At 41.5% G+C, this 23,729-nt stretch overlaps 1 protein-coding gene across 2 annotated transcripts in view; it reads right to left on the minus strand.

The window, feature by feature from the left end:
- htr1d (5-hydroxytryptamine (serotonin) receptor 1D, G protein-coupled) overlaps window positions 1-23,502 on the minus strand; it is a 40,606-nt gene extending 17,104 nt beyond the window's left edge. For both annotated transcript variants that reach the window (XM_049595425.1, XM_049595424.1), the window contains exon 1: window positions 22,909-23,502. The gene's annotated coding sequence lies outside the window, so the exon portion shown is untranslated. The remainder of the gene's footprint in view (window positions 1-22,908) is intronic.
- Between the last annotated feature and the right edge of the window lie 227 nt (window positions 23,503-23,729).

Here is a 23,729-nt window from a genome sequence, read left to right on the forward strand (position 1 = left end):
ATTGCTCTAATGCCAGTCCTGTCTGCTGGAGGTTACATTTATACAGGCTTCAACTAACCTCAAACAGAAAACATGGTTTTGAGGGAAATGTAAAGTCTGTTAACATAATTGGATAATACTGCAATGTTACACCATAGTGACTAGAGCATTATATTTTTATTAATGCCTTTTTTAAGGCATTTTTGTTTAAATGAAATCACAATCTTTCCTAAAACTTAACCAAAGTCCATTTGTTGCCTGTGCTTAACTACAAACAATGGCAGGTCTTCCTATAGGCGGCAGCCAAATCCCCTCCCCTCAAATCTTTTCTTTTAATAAAAAAAAAAAAAGAATAAAAATTGAACATTTGAGCAAAATGATCCAAAGATCCAAGAACGGTCGATCTGTAGTAGGGGCACCACTCTAGTCCTGAGTATGCAGTCCACCTTGATGTGTTCATCAGTGAGTGATCATCACAGTCAGAACATGCTAAATCATTGATGGGTGTGGTGAAGTGAAGTGTATGAGGAGCATGTTACAGTAAGACAGAAGGAAAAGGCAGAAGCCATCCAAGGTGCAGTACCAAAAGAAAAGGGAAGACAAAAAGTGGCAAATTTGCACATATGCATTCTTTTTATTGCTTATTTATTATCATTGTTTGCTAGCTAAGTTATTTATTTGTGTTGATTTCTCATTATCTCTCGTTGCTCTTAAATAAAAAGATAAAAAGATGATAATGTTCTCTTTGAGTGGGTGTTTGGGGCCAGAGGAAGCTCATCTAGGGCAGTGAATCTGCTATGTCCGACACTGGATGAGACCCTGAGATTCTCATGTCACATTCCTGCACTACTTAGTGTGCCCACTACCCACCCTAACCACCTCCTTGTGAATCCAACGCTGTACATAAATGTAGTTTCATTAACTCAAAGAAATGTCTGCGAACATAATCCAGTTAGCAATTACATTGTCATTGTCATTATGACACCATACGTTGTATATAGTAATACAGAAACGTAATTTCTAAGAGACAGGGTTTCTCCTGAGCTTTATCCGTTTCCTTCCCCTTGGCCCCGTTCTCACATCCCTCCCCCCAAAACCTCTTTTCTTTAGTTTCCTTTTTGCTGTTATCTCTCTCTTTCCTCAGGAATCACCAGTGGGCTCTATCCACAGTAGAGCAGGCGAAGAGATGACTCCCCCACTCTGTCTCAACTTCCCTGTTTCAGTTGCGCCCTCCTCCCTTCAGCCGACAGTGAACCACCATCAGATTCCATCGTACACCTGTCTGAAACCCCAATCATTCCCCCCACCTTCCTTCCTTCTTTCCTTCGCTGTCCCTACATCCCCTCATCCCTCCATCCCACGACCCTCATCCCTTCGATCCTAATCCCTTTATCCCTTCATCCCTCGACCCGCTTGCCTTCATCCCATATCCCTCGACCTTCTTCCCTACTTCCCTTGACCCTCATCCCTCCATCCACCAACCCTCATCCCCATCATCCATTATATGCAATAAACTAATTGCAATCTGTAACTCCATTGGCGTGATCTTTGTTTGTGAAAGCATTATTGAATGAAGACTGGTGAGAACAGGCAGTGCTGTAGATGTTGCTTCCAGAGAGGCTGACCAAATGCATGGGTCTGAAATGAACTCGAGCTCCAGCTAATCTGGTCGCGTATCACTTAACGTATGAAGTAACTTTAAATATACATTCTTTCATTGATGATCCATTAATGTTAGCAGATACAAGCCCCTTTTACACTGTCAGATTTTCTGCGAACGTTGGGCCGTTTTGCTGGCAAGCTGCGAGCATTTAGACACACAGAGCCGGACTGGCGAGTTGATCCGAGGTGCCCAATTTTCCACCGCGTAGGGGTAGACATATTGGCTGAACCCTTTTAGTTTAAACAGAGTGAGGCAGCCTTCTGAAACAGGAGGGGCTGTTGATGACGCGGCGGGTAAACAGGAAACAGCTGATAGCAGGAATTAGCGAGTAGCTAGTAGCAAGAGGGAAACACAAACCTGACAGACACTGTAAAGATGAGCAACTGCAGAGACAAGGAATTGCGCGCCCTCCTTGCCTTCGCAAACGAAGAGGCCATTAACTGTCAGATGACGGGGACGGTGAAGGACGGGCCGACTTACGAGAGAATTGCTAAAGGACTGACCAGCCGCGGCTTCCCTCCCACGTCACTGTTTACGTCACACGCTGAGCTACACATTTTGTTACTTGCTCACGCCCCCAATTGCCCCGAAAAAGGCACAATCTGTATAAACAAAAGTAGGTAGGCGCCATTTTGCCGTGCTCCCCGATTCTGTTTTTATACTGCCAATGCTGAAAAAAGACTGATTGGGCTTTCCTGCAAATTTGCACAATTCCTATCTAAAAAGGGCTACAGACACAGACAGATTACTACCAGGTGTGATGAATCCATAGGCTGGTACCACTAATTAGATGAGATCAAGTCTGAGTAGCAGAAACCTGACTCGCAAATCACAATGACCTGTCTAATGAGTAATCATCAGTGCTGTAGGAGTAGCTTTCAGAGAGGCTGACCAACTGCATTGGTCTGAAATGAACTTGAGTTCCAGCTAATCTGGTCGCATATCAGTAAATGTATGAAGTAACTTTAAATATACATTCTTTCATTGATGATCCATTAACTCATCAAATAAAGTCAAAGTGACTTTGCTCATTTGTTAATGGTGAGCAATAGGAAGTCATGATACATCCTTCATTTAATCACCATGAGTCATGAATTATTTAAGTATATGATATGTACCCTTATCATCGAGTGTTACAGACTCAAGCGTAAACATGTAGTTGTGTGAGCATCACTGCAGAGCCACAGACAGATATTCACTTAGAAAGTACATTAGAAAATAAGTCATCCAGTCTCTGCCTGTTTCTCTTTGTCCTGCTGTTTTTTCTCCTTTTTTTCTGCCCCAAAATTTCAATTTGGTTTAAATAACATTAAAAAACAGTTACCATGTCTAACAGAAACACCGGCCTACCAAAGCCCCGCAGTGTTTCTATGGATGCCATGATGGGAACAATTACGCAAACGTCATTTGACCAACAATAACAATATATCCAAATAAGCAAAGCTCTGCAGTTGGAATTCAACAAACGGATGATGGCAAACAGGAGGGCTTTTATCTTTATCCTCTATGTTTTGAGTGTCTGAGTCATAAAAGTGAAGGGGCAGCGGTGCAACAGAGGTGGGAAACAATGATCCATCCAGGAGGCAACAGCGGATGTTTGATGAGAGCGCTGAAGAGGACAACATGAAAGGCCTATTAGAAGTTTAGTTTGCCCAGATTGACAGAAAGTGATGTACAAAGAATGTAGAGAAGGAGAAGAAGGAGAGCACATGACTAAAAATAACAAGGTACAAACTGTTTTACATAAAGATGTACAGAATATATTAGAAGGGGAGTGAAAATGAATATATCAAGGAAGAAATATTGAACGAGCAAAGATGATAAGAGTTGAATACTAAAACCAGCTCAGATGTGTCCTAAACTGGTTTGACTACTGGCTGGTGAATCAATTACTGATTACTGTTTTGATAAAAAGAAAATTAAATGTAATGAGCTCTTCTGGGAGCACCGCACACTATAGTTGGCTTGATTAAGCTTAAGCTTGAGCAAGAAACCAACTGATACTCCAATACTGAAAAATTCCCCACGTGAGCACAATGTAAAGTGAAATATACAGGGTGTTAGCGCTAGCTTTAGGTCCTCTTTACAGGACAGGGCCATAATGTTATATAACAGGATGAGCTGCAAAAGAAAGTCTGACTCTGTGTTTGTTCTTTACTATGATTCAGTAGTTGCTATAAAGCCCTTTCTTAACACTTAAGGAAGTATTTCACTGCTGGAAAGATGGTCTCTTCATAAAACTGGGCAGTCTATGCAGTAGAAAGATGCAAATACTCTTGAAAATGGCGTTACCTGCAGAGAAAACTGAGCAAAAGGGCTGTGGCATATTCGCCTTTGCTCAACAGGTAGAAAACCTACAACTACCAGACTGCACTGCACCGCACCAGACGAATAAATGCTCCTGCAAGCTTGTCTGTTTTGACACAAAAAGCATATGGTGTCCGGCTGGTAACAAGTGTTCTCAAGTTACAGTTGAACAGTACTGTAACATATGTGTCTAAACACATTTGAGGCGAGATATAGGCAACCCAGTAACAGATTTTTGGTTCATATTTTATCAGCACTGCTCAGTTTTACCATCGTCATTTTTTTTTAGCATCCCATTTACAATACAGGAAACAATATGGCACCACTTCCTGTTCACAAATTCTCATATTACAGCCAAACAGCGCACTAAAACTGTTTCTGAAGACCTTTTAGTTGAGAAACAAGCATTACAGTAACAGAATCTTGGTTTATATTTCATCAGCACTGCCTTGTTTTACCATTGTAACGGAGTTTGGTCTGAGAGTAAGAGAGACAGAGAGAGGGGCAGGTCTCTCTCTTGATCCACTTCTATTCTCTTTGTGTTTGGGGTGGAAGTCATTAAAAATGAGGAAATAAAATCTGTGGGTCGAGTGACAGCCCTAGAGCCAGCAAAAACATGTGGCGGATCATCCAGTGGATTTGAGCTGAGAGATGAACAGTGAGATGTGCGCCTTGGTTAACCTGGAAATCCAGATGCCCCGCCCCTAGCAAATTCAAATTTGCTCTGCACAGGGATCTGGCCCAGACGAGCAGAGCCCGGTGAATTGCCATCGGACCAATCAGATCAGTCTATCTGACAGAGGTGGGCTCTGGGCGGGCGTAACATGATGAAGACAGCGCAGCACCGTAGGAGTCGAAAAGTAAACAGCCAAGATGGCAGCTTCCAAAGGACCGCGTCCATTCAATTTAGCTTTGGAAGAAACGCTAAGCCAACTACACTTATCTTTTTCCTTGAGAGAGGAACAGAAGACTGCCCTAGAAGCCTCAGTTTCCAGGAAGGACGTTTTTGCTGTTTTACCGACGGCAAAAGCATAATATAATCAGCACAATATATCAGTTAGCCCCACTGGTTGGCAAACCAATGGGGCTTAGTGCAATGAATACGTCACCTTGTTTTTTGCACTGATTGGCTATTGTGCTATCCAGTTGTGTGTGCCGGCATTTAATATGCCTCAGTTAGTGCCGTCCCCTGGGTAGGAAGGGTGTAACGGTGAGGGAAACTCAAAATCTTTCTAGATTTGAGTCTGGATTTCCAGGCTAGGCCTTGGTAAGACTGAGATAAGTTTCATTTACACATACTACCCCAAATATTATGAGACAATGCTGGTTAAAAATCGGCAAAGACTACCTTTAATGTAAAGTAGCCAAGATGCAGGATTCCAGGTGATCAGGCAACACTGACTACCAACAAACCAACACAATGAATACCTTTATTATCATCAATAAAGTCCCTTATCATCACTACATACACTTGATAGTAGGTACACAATGAATTGAATTTTACTGGTCAACTTTTCGCAATATGAAGTGTGAGGAATTACACAGAAATGAGCTAAAACAAATTCTACATCTAAATATCAAGAACATAAAAAAAACCTGTTATCATTACCTTAAATTTCCTAGTGTGAGGAACAGCCCTAAAGCCAGCTGAAATCTACCAAATGGTTGGTGTACTTGAGCAGAGGGTTGCGCAGGGAGATCTGGGTGCTGGTAAGATTGAACGAAGTTCGTAGTTCCTTTACACATACTACCCACCTAACTGATACAAAACTGATTGAAAATAGGCAAAGTATCCCTTTAAATTACTCTGCGTAAAGCTTATTTAAAAAAAGGTGCCTCAAAAAAGATGCCAAAGACAATCTTTGCATGCTGCTGTTGTACAGCTTTTATAAAACGTAAAATAATGACTCACTTTTCTTAAGGTTTTAGTCAGATCAGAAACAGCCATCAAATTTCGTGCTGAAAAAAGTTGTTTAGGGTTTTGTCTCTTCCGTTACACCCATGAAAGAGTAACTTTTAACCTGAAGACAGCAGAATTCTGTGCCTGTTCATTTTCATGCACTCATTAGTAGATAGTCTGCATTATTCAAATGTGGCAGGCAACACAAGTAAAGATACTTCACACCCAAGAGAGGTGGTTTCAGGGATTTCTTAGAAGTCTTGGTAATACAGAGGCAGAGCTCTTCAGGAGAAATAGTTGAGTCTCATCAACATGGCAGTGAAATAAAAAATTAAGATCCACATGGCTGAGGGTTAGCATGTGCACTGAAATTGGACCATGAATTGAGCCCCGCAGTGCTGTGTATGTTGTGAGGAAGATGAGCCACAGCGGTGAGAGATTGTTCTATAGCTACAGCAGCAGATGATCCAGTGCAGATCTCAGCAGAGACGTTCACATGTGGGTTGATTCAATCTTGTGCAGCTTGTGTACAATCTTATCAACCCACTGTGTGGTTTGTGCCAAGTACGCACACTTCTGTGTTTTGTGTGCGCAGCACAGATGATAGTTATAACTCCAGGCATTCAATTAAAATTGGGAGTATTGTCAGAGGATTAACATTTAACAATAAGCCAGCGTTTACTGACATCAGAAGGTAATTAGGTTTTTAAAACTTGCCTGCTGTGTGCTGTATCTAAAGCTCTAAAACGAGACATGAATAACTTAGAAATGTTGTTAGAAAGCAATATCAGCTGGAGACGAAGTGCTCTCATTAGGGTTTTCATATAAATTAACGCTAAAAGGAACTGTTATAGAAACACAGATTAATTACTGTTTTAAAGGTTTACAGTCAAGAATCTAGGTGGCTGAAAAGATTTGATTTCCTTGATCACATTTTCTGTTTTCTGCCAAGTCGCCAGAAAAAAGGTTTCTGCAAACCACAGATTCCTTACATATGCACTTTATTGTCAGCAGGTAGCATTGTCACCTCACAGCAAGAGGGCTCCTGGTTCGAACCCAGAGTGGAGGAGCCCTTCTGTGTGGAGTTTGCATGTTCTCCCCGTGTCAGCGTGGGTTTTCTCCAGGTACTCCGGCTTCCTCCGACAGTCCAAAGACATGCAGGTTAATTGGTGATTCTAAATTGTCCGTAGCTGTGAATGTGAGTGTGAATGGTTGTCTGTCTCTATGTGTCAGCCCTGTGATAGTCTGGTGACCTGTCCAGGGTGTACCCCAAATCTCGCTCAATGTTAGCTGGGATAGGCTCCAGCCCCCCCATGACCCCCAACAGGATAAGTGGTTACGGAAAATGAATGAATTATTGAATGTGTAGTGGATATATTCAATCTATACATTTCAACAACAATGTGTTAGGTTTAGGCACAGAAACCACTTGGTTATGGCTAAAGCTGGTCTCATTCCGAAGCCATTGAATACACTGCTTGGGAAGTGACCTCCACATCAGACACCAATGAAAAAAGCCATCCTTTGAAGTCAGGATGATACATCAATGTGTAACAGTGCTCGATGGCGTCAGAGGGAAACACAGCAGGACAACAACTTAAGTAAAGGGGGTGAAAAGTCCAAGTACAGTGGGTGGTAAGTAGGGCATTAACGACTTTGACTTTTTTCAGGTCGACTTATCTGTCAATAAAGTGGAAGTTGAGTCGACAAGTCATTTGATGACGTCATCACATTGACACAGCGGAGGAAAGTGAACTATCTCCACACATGTGATGTGTGTCTGTCAGGCCCGAACATACTTGGACGGAACATACGCGGAACAGACGCTACGAAGGTCCACGCGGACGTCCGCAAGCCCTGTGCGCACAAAGCTCAGATTTTACAACCGCACACACCAGTGACTGCTCGGCATCTATTTTTCACATCGTGGGGATTTTTCACGGACATTTTTACAGGAAACTACAATGCGGAAGTGCGTTCGACTATGAAAGCCTGAATGACTGCGGACATTCCTCGCGGAGTCTGCTCTGCTTATAGTATGCCCGAGTATGTTCACTTAGTCAAGGATAAAGTATCAGCGTAAGCCAATCAGAGGCAGCGATTGCATTCCTTACACAAGCACACACAGAGAGAGAGAGAGAGAGGGAAAAAACACACGACTTGTCGACTCCTCCCAGGGTTGTGCCACTGACGTCAACACGTCGACAAATCGACTTTTCTGTTAATGCCCTAGTGGTAAGGGTGGTTGATGGATCCGACAATCACAGACTTTCACCCAGGAGGCTGTTGTTTGCTTCCCGTATAAATATTAATCCAAACCCCGTTGTGTTTCTCTAAACCTAACCACGTGCTCTTGTTGCCTAAACCTAACCATATGTATGTGTTGGCTAAACGTAAACATGTGCGTTTGTTGTTGAAGGAAAAAAGTGTCAATTGGTGTTGGTGTTGTACAGATGTAGCATGTTTATTTTGAAAGAGTATGTATGCAAACTGTGAAAACTAAAGTGTATTTTGGAAAGGCACAATGTCCGTAACAAGATGAAGTCATCAGCAACAGACACACCCAGGCTACCACAACCGTCACGTGTAGACGTCAAAAGTCCATGACCAAACATCGATATGTCACAAGGTTGGCGTGAGAATGTGTTGTATGGTAGGGAAAAGACCATGTTTTGGCTTAAAATACCTGATCTTGGGGGTGTGATCCTGGCAAAGGCTTTTCAAGATACAGTCCCCGCCAAAGGGTTGCTACAAAACCCTAATTTTTGGAGCCTAAAAACTGGATGGAAACATTGCAACTACTCGCAAAAAACCCCACTTTTGTTATTTATTGGTCTTGAACAGTGTACAGTAGTCTGCAGCTTGGCCAACACCTCATTTTTAGGTGACACGCCATCCAAAATCCCCTCCACTTCACTCAATGACAAAGTCAGCCTTTATATTGTGCCAGTTTAGAGACGTTAATATGTTACATATGAAACGTGCAAATGTCATGTAATTGTTTGCAGAGAAGTATAATGCCAACGTTTTCTGAGCTGTCTTTATGCACTGTAACAGTACCGAAGCTGCATTTATTGTCTGTCTTATTTTATTTTACTCTTCATAGTTTTTCCAGTTTCTTTTTTTGTGTGTGTTTTTATGCCTTATTTAAATCTCTTTGAAATGCCTTTGTGTTTGAAATGTGCTGACATGTGACATGTAAATAGGTTCAGAAGAATTTAAAATTACAGTGTATTTTCCGTGAAAACAGTTTTTGGCTTTGTCGAGTTTATTAAAAAGTCTAAACTTTGACAACTCTTCTTATGAACTTAGTCAAAAATATGACCTCTGTGTCTTAAATTGGTTTTGAATATTTCTGCAAATGGGCAGTAAAGGCTAGTTGGTGAGTGCTGCACAGACAACTGTAACTTTTATGGAGATGGCGTATTGATTTTATTGTCAATTAAGCAGGATAGATCCATATAGCACTACAGATCCCCAGATAAATTGTGTGGAAGCCCATTTGAGAGCAAAGAGAATAGACGCTCGGACATCTTGACTCTGAATTTGGGAGAAGTGTCCAACAAAATTAGAGTCAAGTTTCTGAAAGCAAGACAGAGCTGTCAATTAACACGACCAACTACTTTTAAAAAAATGACAGAGGGGTGCTTTCAACTTTGTGTTCAGAGGATTGTCTGAAATATAACTCAAGAGAAGATGCAGGAGACTTTCAGACCTCTGTTTTATGCTAATGTGCTCAACAAAGGAGACAGAGTCCTGAGAAATTTCAAAAATCCTCCAGTGATAACCAACTCCACTCATACTGGCTTAGTTTAATGTTGTCTGTCAGGTGCAACATTTCAACCTGAGTCTTAAAACACCGGAACTCAGGGGCGACATATCAAGATGAAAGTGCAGAGTAAATAGGATGTTTTTTTATTGGGATTCTCCATCCTTGTTATTGTCTCATTTCACATTGTGCACCTGTTTTACAACTTTTAACACTTCTGTTAGTGCACTAACTGGTTAGCAAAGAGCTATGACTCAAGATTTAATTAGGCTCCCCTGAAATTGCCATATACGGCTGGCAGTGCGTTGAGTGTGGGCACATTTCATTCACAAAAAAAGAAATGTTGTTACTAAAGTAAAAAGAAGAATTCACAAACATTTCTGCTGTTCTGCTTTTGAGAAGTCAGCAGACAGAAACAGGATAAATCTGATGCTAAAACAACTCTACTGCTGTCAGTGATGCGTCATCAGAGCAGAGTCATATACAGTGACAGAAATAAAGAGGGTATGATTTAACATGAGCAGTCCATGACAGATAATAGAGTCAGTCATGTCACAGTCAGGGAGATATTCATTACACTGATGGTGCATCAGAGGATGAGTCTGGATAATACCCCTAAATACAGAAAATTGGCAGAGGCCACAAATTCTCTTAAAGCTACAGTTGGTAACTTTTCTAAAAATGGCATGTTGTATTTTCTCAAACTGTCACTGTATTCTGAAATAAGTACATGAGACAGTCTGAAATAAAAAATAATGTCCCTCCTCCTCATCCTACTGTCTGTAATGGCTTTCGCCAGAATCTCCCTAGGATGTTTTCAGACACATATTTTAGTGTACTGTTTAGCTGTGAAAGGAAATGAAAAAGTCCAGCTGGTGGGTGGTGCTTGGGACTTTAATTGACTGGTCTCGAACTTTCTTTTTTTCTTTTTCTTTTCTTTCTTTTTTTTTTTTTTTTTTTTTTTACAGCTAAACAGTACACTCAAATATGATTCTGAAAACAACTGGGGAGAGAAATAGGCAATGACGTAATTGGTTCATATTTAATCAGCGCTGGCTGGTTTTACTGTTTGACCACAGTTTATAAGCAGCAATTGACATGTTTGACAGCAGGTTGTTTAGAGGTTCCTCGGCTCTGATTGGTTGTTTTCGTTTTTTTGCCTCCAGATTATCCGTCTCATTTAGTGCTGTGTGAATATCATGACAGTGACATTATGTGTAATGCTACAACGTCAGATGCTCACGTTAAACATGGTCAAAGTCTCAAATAATAAGGGTAACATATGTAAAAAAAAAAAAAACCAAACAAACGAAACTGCCCATGAGTAAAACCCTCAGGCTTGAGAACATGCTGAATACCCTGTTTCCAACGTTTTACCTACTTGCGCAACAAGCTGGCATCTGCTCAAGACAGATTTCTTTATATGATCATCTGCTCCAGAGACACGACTGCAAGTGTTTACATTATGTAGTCTACACTGCTACATGTAGCTACATGTTAACATCGGGTAATGTAATCTTGGTTGCTGATGTTGACAATTTCTCCCTAATTTCATGTCATGTTGCTGCTGGAGACATGTCCAGTTGTGAGGATTTTAGCTTAGAAGCTTTTATTGGTGAGTTTTCATAGTAGAAAGTGCTGCTATACTCCATTACAGTCATTCCAAGCACAGAGACACCAAGACACAGAAGACCCGAAAACAGTGACCAAGAGACAGGAGCTAAGAATGTGAATACAGGTGGTCCAGCAAAGACAGTACAAGGAAAACAAAGTGTTTTTTTGAAAATTAAACCATGTTAACATGTTATCGTAAAAACTCAAAATACTAGCGGGAGCATGAAAGCAGTCATTATAGGTTCATTTTAATAACAAATCTGTTCATATGAGTGGTTCTTGCACATGTATGTTTTGACTGTGGTCCATCATTAAATCTAATTCTGCTTATATGAAACTATCTACTGTATTTTACTGTAAAATACAAATATGCATTACCCCACACAAAGCAATGTTCTCCAGCATCTGTAGCAGCCAGAAAACATACATTTGTTGGACAGCAAAATGGCTGTTAGTACTAAAATGTGTTTGAATAACACTGTATTTAACTAAAAGAGAATTTAAAAGTTCTCTTCATGTGTAATTACAACATGGAAATCTTCATACAGTAGATTCTGTATCATGGCTCACACAAAACTGTGAAATTATGCATTATATCCAGGTGAATGCTGACACTATATTTTTCTGTATTAATGCACTGTTGTATTTTCCACTTCTCCAACATTTCTCCCTACAGGCTTTCATTCAACAAATTATAGACTATTAGTTGAGGCAAGACAGCCACCCTCCTTAAATGGCCTCAAGTAATGGAAACAGACATCTCTCAACAACTAGTCAATCTAGACACATTGACCACTAATGGCTTGAGTGCTGTGAGGAGTACTGTTTCTGATATGACCCCTGCTGTCATTATCATGCTAAGTGACAAATTGTCATGATCTGGGGTATAATTTTCATCTGGAGGGCCCAATCTGAAGATTCAGGGCTAATTATATGGGTAACTTGACTGAAAATGAGTCAGAGATGGAGGGATATGTTGATGTAAAAAGTTAATGTGAGGACAGAGAATAAAAAGAGAATAGGGAATGCAACACAATTTAGATCAAATGAAACAAAATCAGAAAGGTCTCTGAGTTTAAAATCACCCAGAATTAAAACAAAGCCTGATTAACATTTCCCTGAGACAATACAGTGTAGTGGCTTGTCCCCTGTGCTGAAACAATGGTGTCGAAAATGATGATGCAGAGAGGAAGAGAGGGGCGGCTGTTATTTTGTGAGCGAAAGGCTGCTTTCTCACACTGAGTTCAATCCCATGTGAATAATCCTGCCTGTAAATCCGATGGGATTACCACTGAATTAATTCCAGTGTAAAGAGAAAACACAGCAGCACAAAGAGTGACAAGAGGATTGGATGAAAGAAGTGATGCATACCACGATATAGAGACTGGGTTTGCAAATGTACATATTCTTCCAGCGCACTGTGTAGCTGTGGCTGTGCTATTGTCTCTTTCAAACATCGTTGGAATTTTGTGAAACCTACGCATGTGTTAGTGAAAATTGACATGAAACAAGGCCAACACTGGATTTTGAGGGCTGATAAATGAAATATTTGGAGTGTCAAAGTACTTTTTGAGACCTGGAGTTTTAACGATTCAGCAGTTGTTCTCAGGTCTGTCTAAGGCAGCTATCAGACAACCACAGCTGATCTGGAGTGTTGCTGCCAGGGCTGTAACGAGGACCAAAAGGCTCAGCCTATAACTCCAGTTCTTATCATGACTTTGGCTACCACTTTCTCACAGAATCGACTTCAAAGCTCTAATGCTTGTCCATAAATCACTGAACAGTTTAGGTCCAAGAAGCTTGTCAGATCTACTGACCCCGTATGAACCTCACAGACCTTTCAGGTCAGCTGGTTCTGAATTGCTGGCTCTTCCCAGAGTCAAAGCTAAACATGGTGAGGCTGCTTTTAGCTTCTCTGTTCCTCAAATGTGAAATGAATTGCCAAAAGAGTGAATGAATCCAAGCTTAAGACCTACTTGTGTACCATTGCTTTTAAATAAATTTCTGTTCAATCAAATTTATTTGTTTGTTTTATCGTTATTCATCTGGGTACTTTCTCATTTGTTCTATTGTTTTTATCCTTGGATTCTTCTTCTGTGTAATCTGTAATACCGATGCTTGATCAGTGACCCCGAGGCACCTTTTCGGGTGCTTTCACACCTGCCCTGTTTGGTTCGGTTCAATCAAACTTAAGATTGTTTGCCCCAATAGTGTGGTTTGCTTGGGGAGGTGTGAACACAGCAATTGCACTCAGGTGCGCACCAAAACAACCAGACTAAGACCTTCTTGAAGAGGTGGTCTTGGTGCAGTTCGTTTGTGGTGAGAATGTCCAACCTCGATCCAAACCAACTGCAGTTGCAATATGCATGGTTTGGGTTCAACAAGCATGAGCATGTTAAACAGTCCTGGAGGATTATTAATGTGCGCCTCCTCCTGTACTGCCTTAATATGCACATTCAGCACATCCAATGCATCAAAACATTGTTTTCTAGTTGGAGCCGCGCCTCGTTTTCAAACTGTATGGTTTGACTAAAATGAACAATGACAGCAATATAGTCCACGATGAGCAGCGCTAAAATCAACCTGCGTAGTTGTCCCTACGCAGGTTGGAAAGTGTCACATTTATCTTGCAAGTGTACTCTTCTTCAACGCTTTGTTTACTTCCTGGATTTTTCCCACATGGAAATTCTGACCAATCAAGAGGAGCTTTCTCACACAAGGAATTTGATCTGGTCCGCTTGTAAATGCTGTCGTGAGAACATGAACCAACTCTAGGCAATTATGTAACTTTGTAAGAAAATTAGTCCCTGATTCAGACCAAAGCAAGACAACTCTAGGTCTGAAAGCAGCCTTGGTGGCGGTATGAAGTCCACATAGAGCAGGTGGATGGAGAGGTGGATGGGTCAAACAGACTTTGGACTTTCACCACTGTCTGTGTCTAGTGTGACTTATTTTAATAACGACATAATGTGCTAATATGTGTAGCATACTACGCCTGTGACATATGTCAAAGACTGTATGCAATGAATGAGCAGAAACTGTACAAGTCCTGTGAAAACAAAAGTTAATTTTAAAAGACACATTTCATGTAACAGGTGTAAACTGACATGCCGTCTCTGAGTGTCCAAAACTGACCCTAGAACGTTCATACTTTGACGTGTAGTTTCCAAATGACAGTAATTGCGAAGTTGGAAGTGAGAACGTGTTGCCTTTGGGTATCAATTGTGCTTGAAAATAAAATTGCCTTGTCTTAGCACTACCTTTTTCTTGCTCTTGATCAAATCACTGCCATTGATGATACAAGCCCAAACTTCAACTCACTGCAGGGTAAAACATGACTATCATGTCTGCCTGGTGTTTATCACAGAGGTGAGTTTTGGACTGTTAAAGATTTCCATTTTAGTAAAGCGGTCCAACAAACACTCACCGTTGACCCAGGAGACCGGTGGTTCGAGACTAAAAAACAGTAACTTCGGTTTGTGCCACTCAAAGCCAGGTGTTTTCTGTCCACATCCATGAGCTTTTCCTAACCATAACCATGTAGTGTTGCCTAAAACTAACTGCTGACCCCTTAGGTGTCAAGTTACAATGCAAAAGTCTGCCCCGGCCTCATTTTATTAACACCTAGGGCTTCTACTCAAGCAGCAAATAATGAAGAGTAAGGATGAGAACACGTTGGGGCAACCACAAATCGACTTGGGCAAGTAGGTGTCTGACCCCCTTGAACCCTGTCATGGCATGACTTGAGCCAAAGACTCCACACACACAGTATCTCTGACTTTTCGTTATGCACACTCTAGCACATAAATTCTCATCTTTTAATGAGTCTCTCCTGATTGAAATGCCAGCGGGAGTTTCCCTGTCAGGCATAAGCTTGGTCAGAAGTTTAATGAGTCTTAGCCAATATTTAGCCTGACTTCAGTTACTCGTTCATACTGCTACATGTTTACTCGTGTCTTAGTTTCTTTGAGGCCGTGGCGCTGCTGTGTTTATGACTCGTAGTGGGATATGTGATGATGGCGACTGGTTCCTGTTCTGGATGCCACTGATGATTGGTGTTATGTGATGATTATTTCCTCCTCTTGCTCTTCCGGTACTGTTTAGTTTCAGCTTTCTTTGCCACAGCTTCCCAACTCTTTTTCATGTTTACTTTATCTTACTATCATTAGAGGGCAATGTCTGCAGTTTGCTTTGTGTATTATTGCTGCTGTGGCATATTAACACATTGCTTGCAGTTGTAATAGTTGTGGGAATAAGAAATGCTGCACTGAGACCTGCTGTCACACTGTTTGAGTTCTCACCGGGTTTATAGATCTAGTTTGTCTGTCAGTATTTAACTCTCTCTCATGTCAGCAGTTGGGCCTATTAATGAGCATGGTGTCAGTGTTCATCTTGTCTTCCTCATTGCACTTCCAGTATCTCCTGGTCATTAATCTAATATTGACATTTCCTTGGCACATGATTACGGCTTTCTCTGATACTTGAAAGAGCCGAGACAAAGATCTGTAGTCAGGCAGAGTGTTTTACAGCTGAACGGTAAAGTCTTCTTCACAGACGCTGCCCCACCATCTGCTCAGCTGCGATGCTGCTACTCAGCCAGCTCACGTGCTGCACAGCACTGTAAACACTGGAGTCAGTCTGCAGGACAAACAATGTAGTGACACTGTGAAACATTAACTCAAGTGTTTCAGTGTGGATTTAGTGTGTTTACTATGTTGTGAGCAGATTCTGAAAAAAAGGGACATCTCGTACAAGTACAGGTACAAGTTGTTATGTGATAAAATTATGGAATGCAGCTGTAACTCAACTGAATACGTCTGCTTCTTGTTCCATTTTCAGCTAAGCCTTGCAGTCTTCCAGTCATATTAAACTCCTGTCATGCATTGCCAAACCCAAGCAAACATGCAATATATTACAGTCCGTGCTGTTCATATCTATGGTACTGTCCATGGATTACAGTGACGATGCTGTAAGGAATGGAAGCTACTGTACTGTACTGGGAGCTTCTAAACTGACTATCATATCTATCTATCTAATCCTGATTTTATAATTGACCGTTAGCTAAGCCTGCACCCTGTAGAAAAATATATATAATAAAACATTACCTTCCAAACTCGGTAACTAGCTACCTGTTCATATTTGGCTTTTCTGGGGAGGGGTTTAGCAAACGATCATTTACTCAGGGGTAGATAGTGACATGTTACAAGTAACACACATGACTAAAGCTGCAGTCACACCACTGCGTGGTAACTACCCAGACAACCGCCTACCTGCAAGAGCGTTTGTAGAGATGTGGTTGATCTTCAGGGAGTCGTTAAAGTAGAATGGATGAACACCAGACAATAACTTCATATCTCAGCTGTAGTTTTATTGTAGGCAGATGTTGATGTGATACAGGTCAGGTTTCAGCATCCAAAAAGAGGTTTATAACACAAAACTGCTGACAACGGCTCATGCAATCATCTACCCTAAACAAATGTCAAGCTCCGACTGACACCCAAGTGACGATCATTATGCATTTTCCCAAAAAGCAAAGTGTTATTAAAAGTGGCTGCTGCCACTATGGTCCACGGCTGCGATGACAGGCAGGTACTTGCCAGCACTGGCAGAAACTAGCTTATTGTCTAAGACAATGGAAATCACTGTAATTACCAAAGATTTCTACATGTTTGGACAATTTACCAGGCATCTGAAGTTTGGTGGAAATGTTATCCCAGAGCCAGGCCTTCTGATTGTCCTTATAAGTTCTTAAGGAAGTATTTTTGTGGAATGAGTACTCTAGATGTTCCTTTTGAACTGTACTTCTACTCTTTACTCAAGTATATTTTTGAGCCAGTAATCTTCTTTTTACTTTGCCATTGACATCGATATCTTCATTACAACTGGGGGATAAATCAGTTGGTACATTCGTAAATCCAATCTGATGTCCTACACTAAAATGAGAGTGGTGTTGCTCGAGAGAGCGTTCAATTTCTATCTGAATTAACAAACAGTTAAGTAGTACTTTATTTGGAGAGCGCTCCAAATATATGAAGGGTGCAGTTTGTGCCAGAGTGCGCTCATCACATTGATGGTCATCCTAACAATCTTTGCATTGCAAAGATGAATATATCTCCACAAATACCATTTGAGTTAATCACAAATGGTCTTCAGAAAAAGACGAACAGAAGGAAGGAAGCTTCAATACTTCACTGTATATCTCTGAGTATGCTCATATGGCAATGGCTGATGTTGCAACGTACTGTCTGATCAAGCTGTTAACTCATCAGATTTACACACGCTGGTTGCACAATAAATGGAAACATACAGATAAAAATTCATGATATAAAGTAGCTGGTCTGTGGTAACGTGTAAACCTGCCTAAAAGTGTAGAAAGCTAGTGTCCAGGAGAATGTTTATGTGGAACTTGGCAACATTTCAGTCCCAGCCCAGTTGCGGGACTATTTTCGCATAATCCATGTTGCAAGTGTCATTGCTATTTAGATGCAGGCGCAGTTGTCATTTTCACGCCCTGCGCCTCCGTCATCTAACTAGCAAATGAACTTGCGCTCCTCTGGGTGTGTTGGTCTAAAAATGAGGAGTGGTCAAGTGCAGTCATGGCGCGTTGCTAGTTAGATGACGTAAAAAGCAAATGCACCAGTGACCAACAAGAACCTGGTCTAAAGTCAACGGCGCAGTATTTCGCTGTTAAACAAATTAGTAAGTCAGTCATTAGTCAGAATGATCTAATTGCAGTAATAATGATCATCATAATCTGGGAGATCCAGAGATCCAGCAGTAAAACGTAAATGTATAGCCCTACAAGTACAAATGTATATGTAAAAAAAAAGCTTTTAGAACGTAAAACTGAAGATAATCTTGTCAGGAGGAGGAGCAGGATGCACAGCGGCCGCACAGCCCACTGTGGGGGGGGGGGGGGGGTTTGGATGGAGGAGAGGGAGCTGGGCTCTCTAACCTCCCGGGTTAAAATAAAACTGAATAACTTACATTTGTTGACAGCGTTTCTCCTGTGCGCATGCTCTCTCGTTCTCTCTCGCAGTCTCACTCTGTTTCTTTTCTTTTGGCTTTTCTAAGATGACAGATGCTGAATATATACTCCCTATCTGATGCTGTGGCTGTTTGTGGCTGGCTGAGAGGGATGTGAACTTAGTTTGCAGCTGTGTTAATCAAATCAGGTTGGGTTTCCATTACATGTGCCAAACGTGCCAAACGTGCCAAACGGTGCCAATCCCCTTTGATCTGACATTAGATGTGACGGGACAGTCGATAAAGAGATAGATTTATCGTCTCCTCAGCTGTAAAACGCTCACTTTTTCCAGTTGGTAGGTCCGCCATCTAACTAGCTCTCCGCCGTGCGCTCCAATCGCGCCTCTTTTAAAGGGAATGAGAGGTGACACTCTGATTAGCTTATTGAATGATACGCCCAAAACACACCCATGACTAATTCACAGAGTAAGTCCAACCCTTTTAGACTCTCCGCCATGGCGCACAGTCTGAAAACGCGCTGTCTAACTAGCAAGTGACTGGGACACGCCCATGCGCTGCACGCCTGGTGCTTTGCGTTTTAGACCATCTAAATAGGGCCCTTTGTGTTAATGGAACCAACCATACAAATTATAATCTGTTACTGCTTAATACTGTTAACTAATAAATGATGCTTGTCGACCCATAATGGATTACTGGGCAGGCCTACTGGGCACAAGTGTCAGGGGCCCCTGGGCTTCACTTGCAAAATGTCAAATGTCAGATTAACACCTAACAGACCAAGATGAAAATCAAAAATCAAAATGAACACAAAGACACAAAATCATTACAATGATGGGCAAAACATCTACAAAGAGACACAAAACCACAAAGAGACACACAACAACCACAAATTCTACATATCATGCTCCTATGTAGGAGAGTGGGTGGGGCTCTTTGCATATCTGGGCCCCAGGGCCCATTGTCTTATAATCTGCCCATGTCTAGAACTCTTGTATAAAAGCATTATTACACTTGAGGTTGTGCTGTGATTATCTTCAGCTTCCAGCCACACTCCCTCCTGTTTGATATTGCTGAATTTTTTGATTAGCCTACCCACTCTACTTCATTAAAACAGTTTTATCAACAAGTGGTTCATTTTGCATTGGCCCGAACACCTTAAAAATATTAAAATGGAAAGTAATTTGTACTCTCAATGTTACTTTGCTTTTCTCTGACTGATGGATCACAGGCGAGGGAATGTCCTGACACTGGGGGCTTTCCTATAGTTGTTTAAACATTATGACTCCAGGCAAGTGAAGGAGAGGATTTATTTTCACGCCTTTGCCCTCTGCATGTAAAAAATATGTTATAGAGAAAACTGGTCTTCACATGTGCTGCACTCTTGAAACCATCAGGCATTAATTGCCTCTTCCTACATTAATAATTAAACCAGAATTTTATACTTTGCCTAATGAGCTACAAAAGAGTCGCCTTTGTGATATGCACTCTCATGCCCCAGATGAGGGGGAGAAATCTCTCCATCATTGTGTAAGAAAATTACATATTCAACAGTATCACAGTGTTTCAGTATCATAATTGTTTCCAGTTTATTTAAATTCATTGTCATTAATAAGTATGTTGAGACAGCGTAGATAGGAGTTGAATTTAATGGGTTGTCCATTACATGTTTTTGTCTTCAGTCACGCCCTGATTGTTAAAGTGTGTGTGCATCTCTGAATGTGTGTGTCTGTGTGTTTTGAAGGATGGGAGAGAAAAGGGTGTCAGTGCGATAGCGAGAGAGGAAACGCTACATGTATGAGTCTCCAGATGAAATGGAGGTACATTGTGTACTGAGAGATACTTTTCATCACCATGATAGTGATTCCCTTTCATTTTGCTGAGAATCTCTCACATCAGTCGGCTACTTAAAGCAAAAAATGCAACACTCTCTCTGCAAAGAGAGCCTGAGGTGGGTTTCTGAAAAGCTTGAGAGCACAGAAGACAGGTCTATTTTTTCCAACTTGAAATGGACCTCAAGCTGGGGTAGACAGTTTTTTGGAAAAGGGGAAAAAAAGCCTAAATTTGAAAATACAGCCCTCCACCTACAGCTCTCCCATCTCACCCTGTTCTCATTCCCAGGGTGTCAAATAGGTAGCTTGGTCAGCAGCTTTCTGCATATGGTTCCAATGCACAAGGCTTTCAACTAACTCTGATGAAAATCCATGGCAATGATATGAAAAGAGCGAGACAGTTTGAGTAGGCTTGAAGGGAAAGAGTGGTGGACTGGTCAAACAAACACAGGCCTTTCACCCAGGAGACCAATGTTAGTGTCCTGTGTGACACGTTGAAATTTTTTTAAACTACACTACAAAGTGTCACACACACGACATAGTTTTGTTGCCTAACACCCGGGCCACACTGCCTGCATGAGCAGCATGTGAGTGTTTCAGAACCTCTTTTTTTGTTTTTTCAGCCCCTGTGCCAACATGTTAGAGCAGCCACCATGTCCACGTGAACAACATTGTTCAAGTGCAGCTGCTGCAAAAATGACAGTGTAAATAATCTTTTGATTATCATATTGACCTTTGACCACCTTTGACCACCCTTCATTACAGTTTCAATATCTAGATCTGTCACAAACATGAAAAAATATTATTACATCTATATTTTGTAACTCAACACTTCCTGATTCTGTTTCAGAAGTGAAGGACACAATTCATGTAAGGAACAGAAATTGACATGTCGTCCCCTAAGGGTCCTAAACAGATGCTTGAGGGACATGAAGAGCACAGTTTGAAGTGTAGGGCCACTGAACGAGCTGTTGTATTTGACGAGTTGCAAGTGAGAATGTGCTGCTCCCCTAGCACCTCTGTCCTTTGCCCCTCCCACCTGTACCAGTTTTAGTCATTTATTTCAGTCATCCTGAATATGATGCCATCATATAGCAACAGTTCTATGAAAATTACCGTCCTGTCTTCCTTCTGAACTTGCGAGACTGTAAAGCCCTTTGAGATGACAAACTGTGATTCAAGACTAGCTAGCTACAGGGACATGAACTTGAACTAGCTGCGGCTGTGGACCTCTGGATACAGTTAGCAGAGGGCTACACTATTAGCAACATTTCACTTGTCAGACTCTTTTGGACTCGTTGATAAGTCTGTCTTCCTTTTTTGGGTTGCTTCGCAGAGTAGGCAGTTGTTACCAGTACTGTAATAGCAACCCTTTCTGCAAGATTCTCCACCTTTGAATCAGGCTTTCACCATCTGAAGGGATGTGGATGCACATCTGCATATGAACCAGTAGGAACGCCCTCTCTCTGAGATGACCTGTTACTGACCAAAGTCTCCTGTCACAGACTAGACTCTCTACCGCTTGAAAACAGAGCTGAGAGAAGGTACAGAAGTCTCATTTTCTCCCAAACCACTTGAATTACAATAGACTGAAAGGTTAAAGGATTTTTTTGACCCAGTGATGCCAAAACACTGCCTACCCCAGCTTTAATGCCTGCGCTGCTCCTCCTCACCAGCAGCTTTTAACAGCAAAAGAAGCATCTTCTCATGTTATTCAAATATTTTCATTGCTTCTTCAAAGTGAAGGTGACCAGACAGAGAGGTGTCAAAAAAGAAAAGGAAGAAAGATTTATGTAATTCTTTTCGACAAACACAAATTAGATCGTGGCTATTATCATATTCATTCGCATGGGGCCTCATTCAGCGAGATGCCAAATTACCACAACATAGATGTATTTCAATGGCTCCTACAAACAATATAAGGCTCATTACCCCAGTATGACCAACATCACCATCTCCTGACCTACATTTGTGTAATGAATTCAGCCGCATGTGCCACAACTGTGCTGGGTTGGAGGCAAACCCCTTTGGTGTAATGTCAGCATCATGGCCAGTCAACCAGTGGCTTTGCTCTGAAACATACAGTAGCATATTGCACTCCTATCATACAGCAATTTAAACCTTATAGAGAAGTTAAATAATATTAATCATATCATGAGCCTAACCCTTAACCCGGAGGTTCAACCAGCTTTAACGAGACAGAAAAAAAAGTCCCTGTAATCTTTATATTATCATCAAAATGTTCATTAAAGTAGGGACTAGATAAAAGACAGCTCTGTAAACTTTTATTAAGCTGTGATCAGTGACCTTGAAGAACGGAAAATGTGTGTTTTAGGGTTTTAAACATAACGTGCTTCTTGAATCCTCCAGCTGTTTACTCACCCTGAAAATCAGTTTTGGCACCCTGGGGCTTCATGCAGGTTTTATCCATGTGGACTATTGCACTTAACTGCACTTAAAACCACGTGAAGCTCTTTTTATGTCTCCATAGGGACTTGAATATTGTCTTGGCTATATAGTGACCTTATCATAGTCTTTCTGTGACATCTCCATCTCTTATGGTACCATTACAATAGTGCTGTTGGGACTTATGCGGTTCCTTTGGCGATCACAGGTGACCTTATCATACTCTCCTGCATTTATGCTGTGGACCAAGATTCTCCGCGGAGCTGTTTGATCTTGTTTTAGATATTTGAACCTGTGATATTTGCTTTAGTTCAAGTAAAAATATCATACTTCACTGTCGTTTGGAAATAAAATGCAACGCCATCTGTCCTGCGCCCTCAGATCCGTGCGTAATGGGAACAAACACGGACCGGTGGTGTGATTATTTTAAAAAAGAAATGATTGTCAAACTTACCATGTTTTTTTCTTCATTTGGTGAATATCTCTCCTCTTTCTCTCTGATAAAAGCTGAGCACAAAAGAGATCAGGGAACCCCAGCAGCGTTGTCCTTTATTTACGCACGTCCAGTACAAGCAAGCGAAACACAGACTGAGGGAACCGGCGGACAGCTTGAGTAGCTGATGTAGGAGCTGGGATTGCTTCACATCTCATCTGAACACAGTTAAACAGAAGTAATTTCAGCTGTCCCGCAAACTTGAGGGACTCGAATTTATGGCATTCTGCTTCAAAAATGTCTTTCTCCCAAAGTTCAATCCCTAAAATGTGTGAAAAGTGTAAAAAGTGTGTTGCCGTCGGAGCTCCATCTGATGCATCAAGGCGCAGCTCATTGTGGGTTGTCTCCAGTAACAATCAAACCCCCCGGGGAGAGACACGGGGGCTTCCCGGTGCTGATGCGATCCGCTCTGCTCCGGGAGAGATCAGAGAGACGTCAACAAGTTGCATTCAGATCTGCGTCTCTGGGAGGTTTTGATGGGACTGGCTGCGCGGCAGATCTGCTCTGTGCGCCCCCCACACACTGTGAGTGATTTTAATCGACTGCAACCACGGGCGTGTGTTTCCAAGTAAGTCAGTGGATTTCTTTGACAGTCCATTTCTTGTGACTGTACACAGCGAGGCGGTGCTCAAGATCAGGTGCAGGGACCTTCCAGAGGCCCCTGGCAGTTTAAAATGGCCCCACTGCAAAAGTCAGCTCAATTTTTATTCAATTTTTAAGTCACTTGTAAATATGAGTACTGATCATTTTCTGAAGAATATATTGTCTGACTAAATCCTCAT

This window comes from Epinephelus fuscoguttatus, linkage group LG14 (genome assembly GCF_011397635.1).
Source record: "Epinephelus fuscoguttatus linkage group LG14, E.fuscoguttatus.final_Chr_v1".
NCBI lineage: Eukaryota > Metazoa > Chordata > Actinopteri > Perciformes > Serranidae > Epinephelus > Epinephelus fuscoguttatus.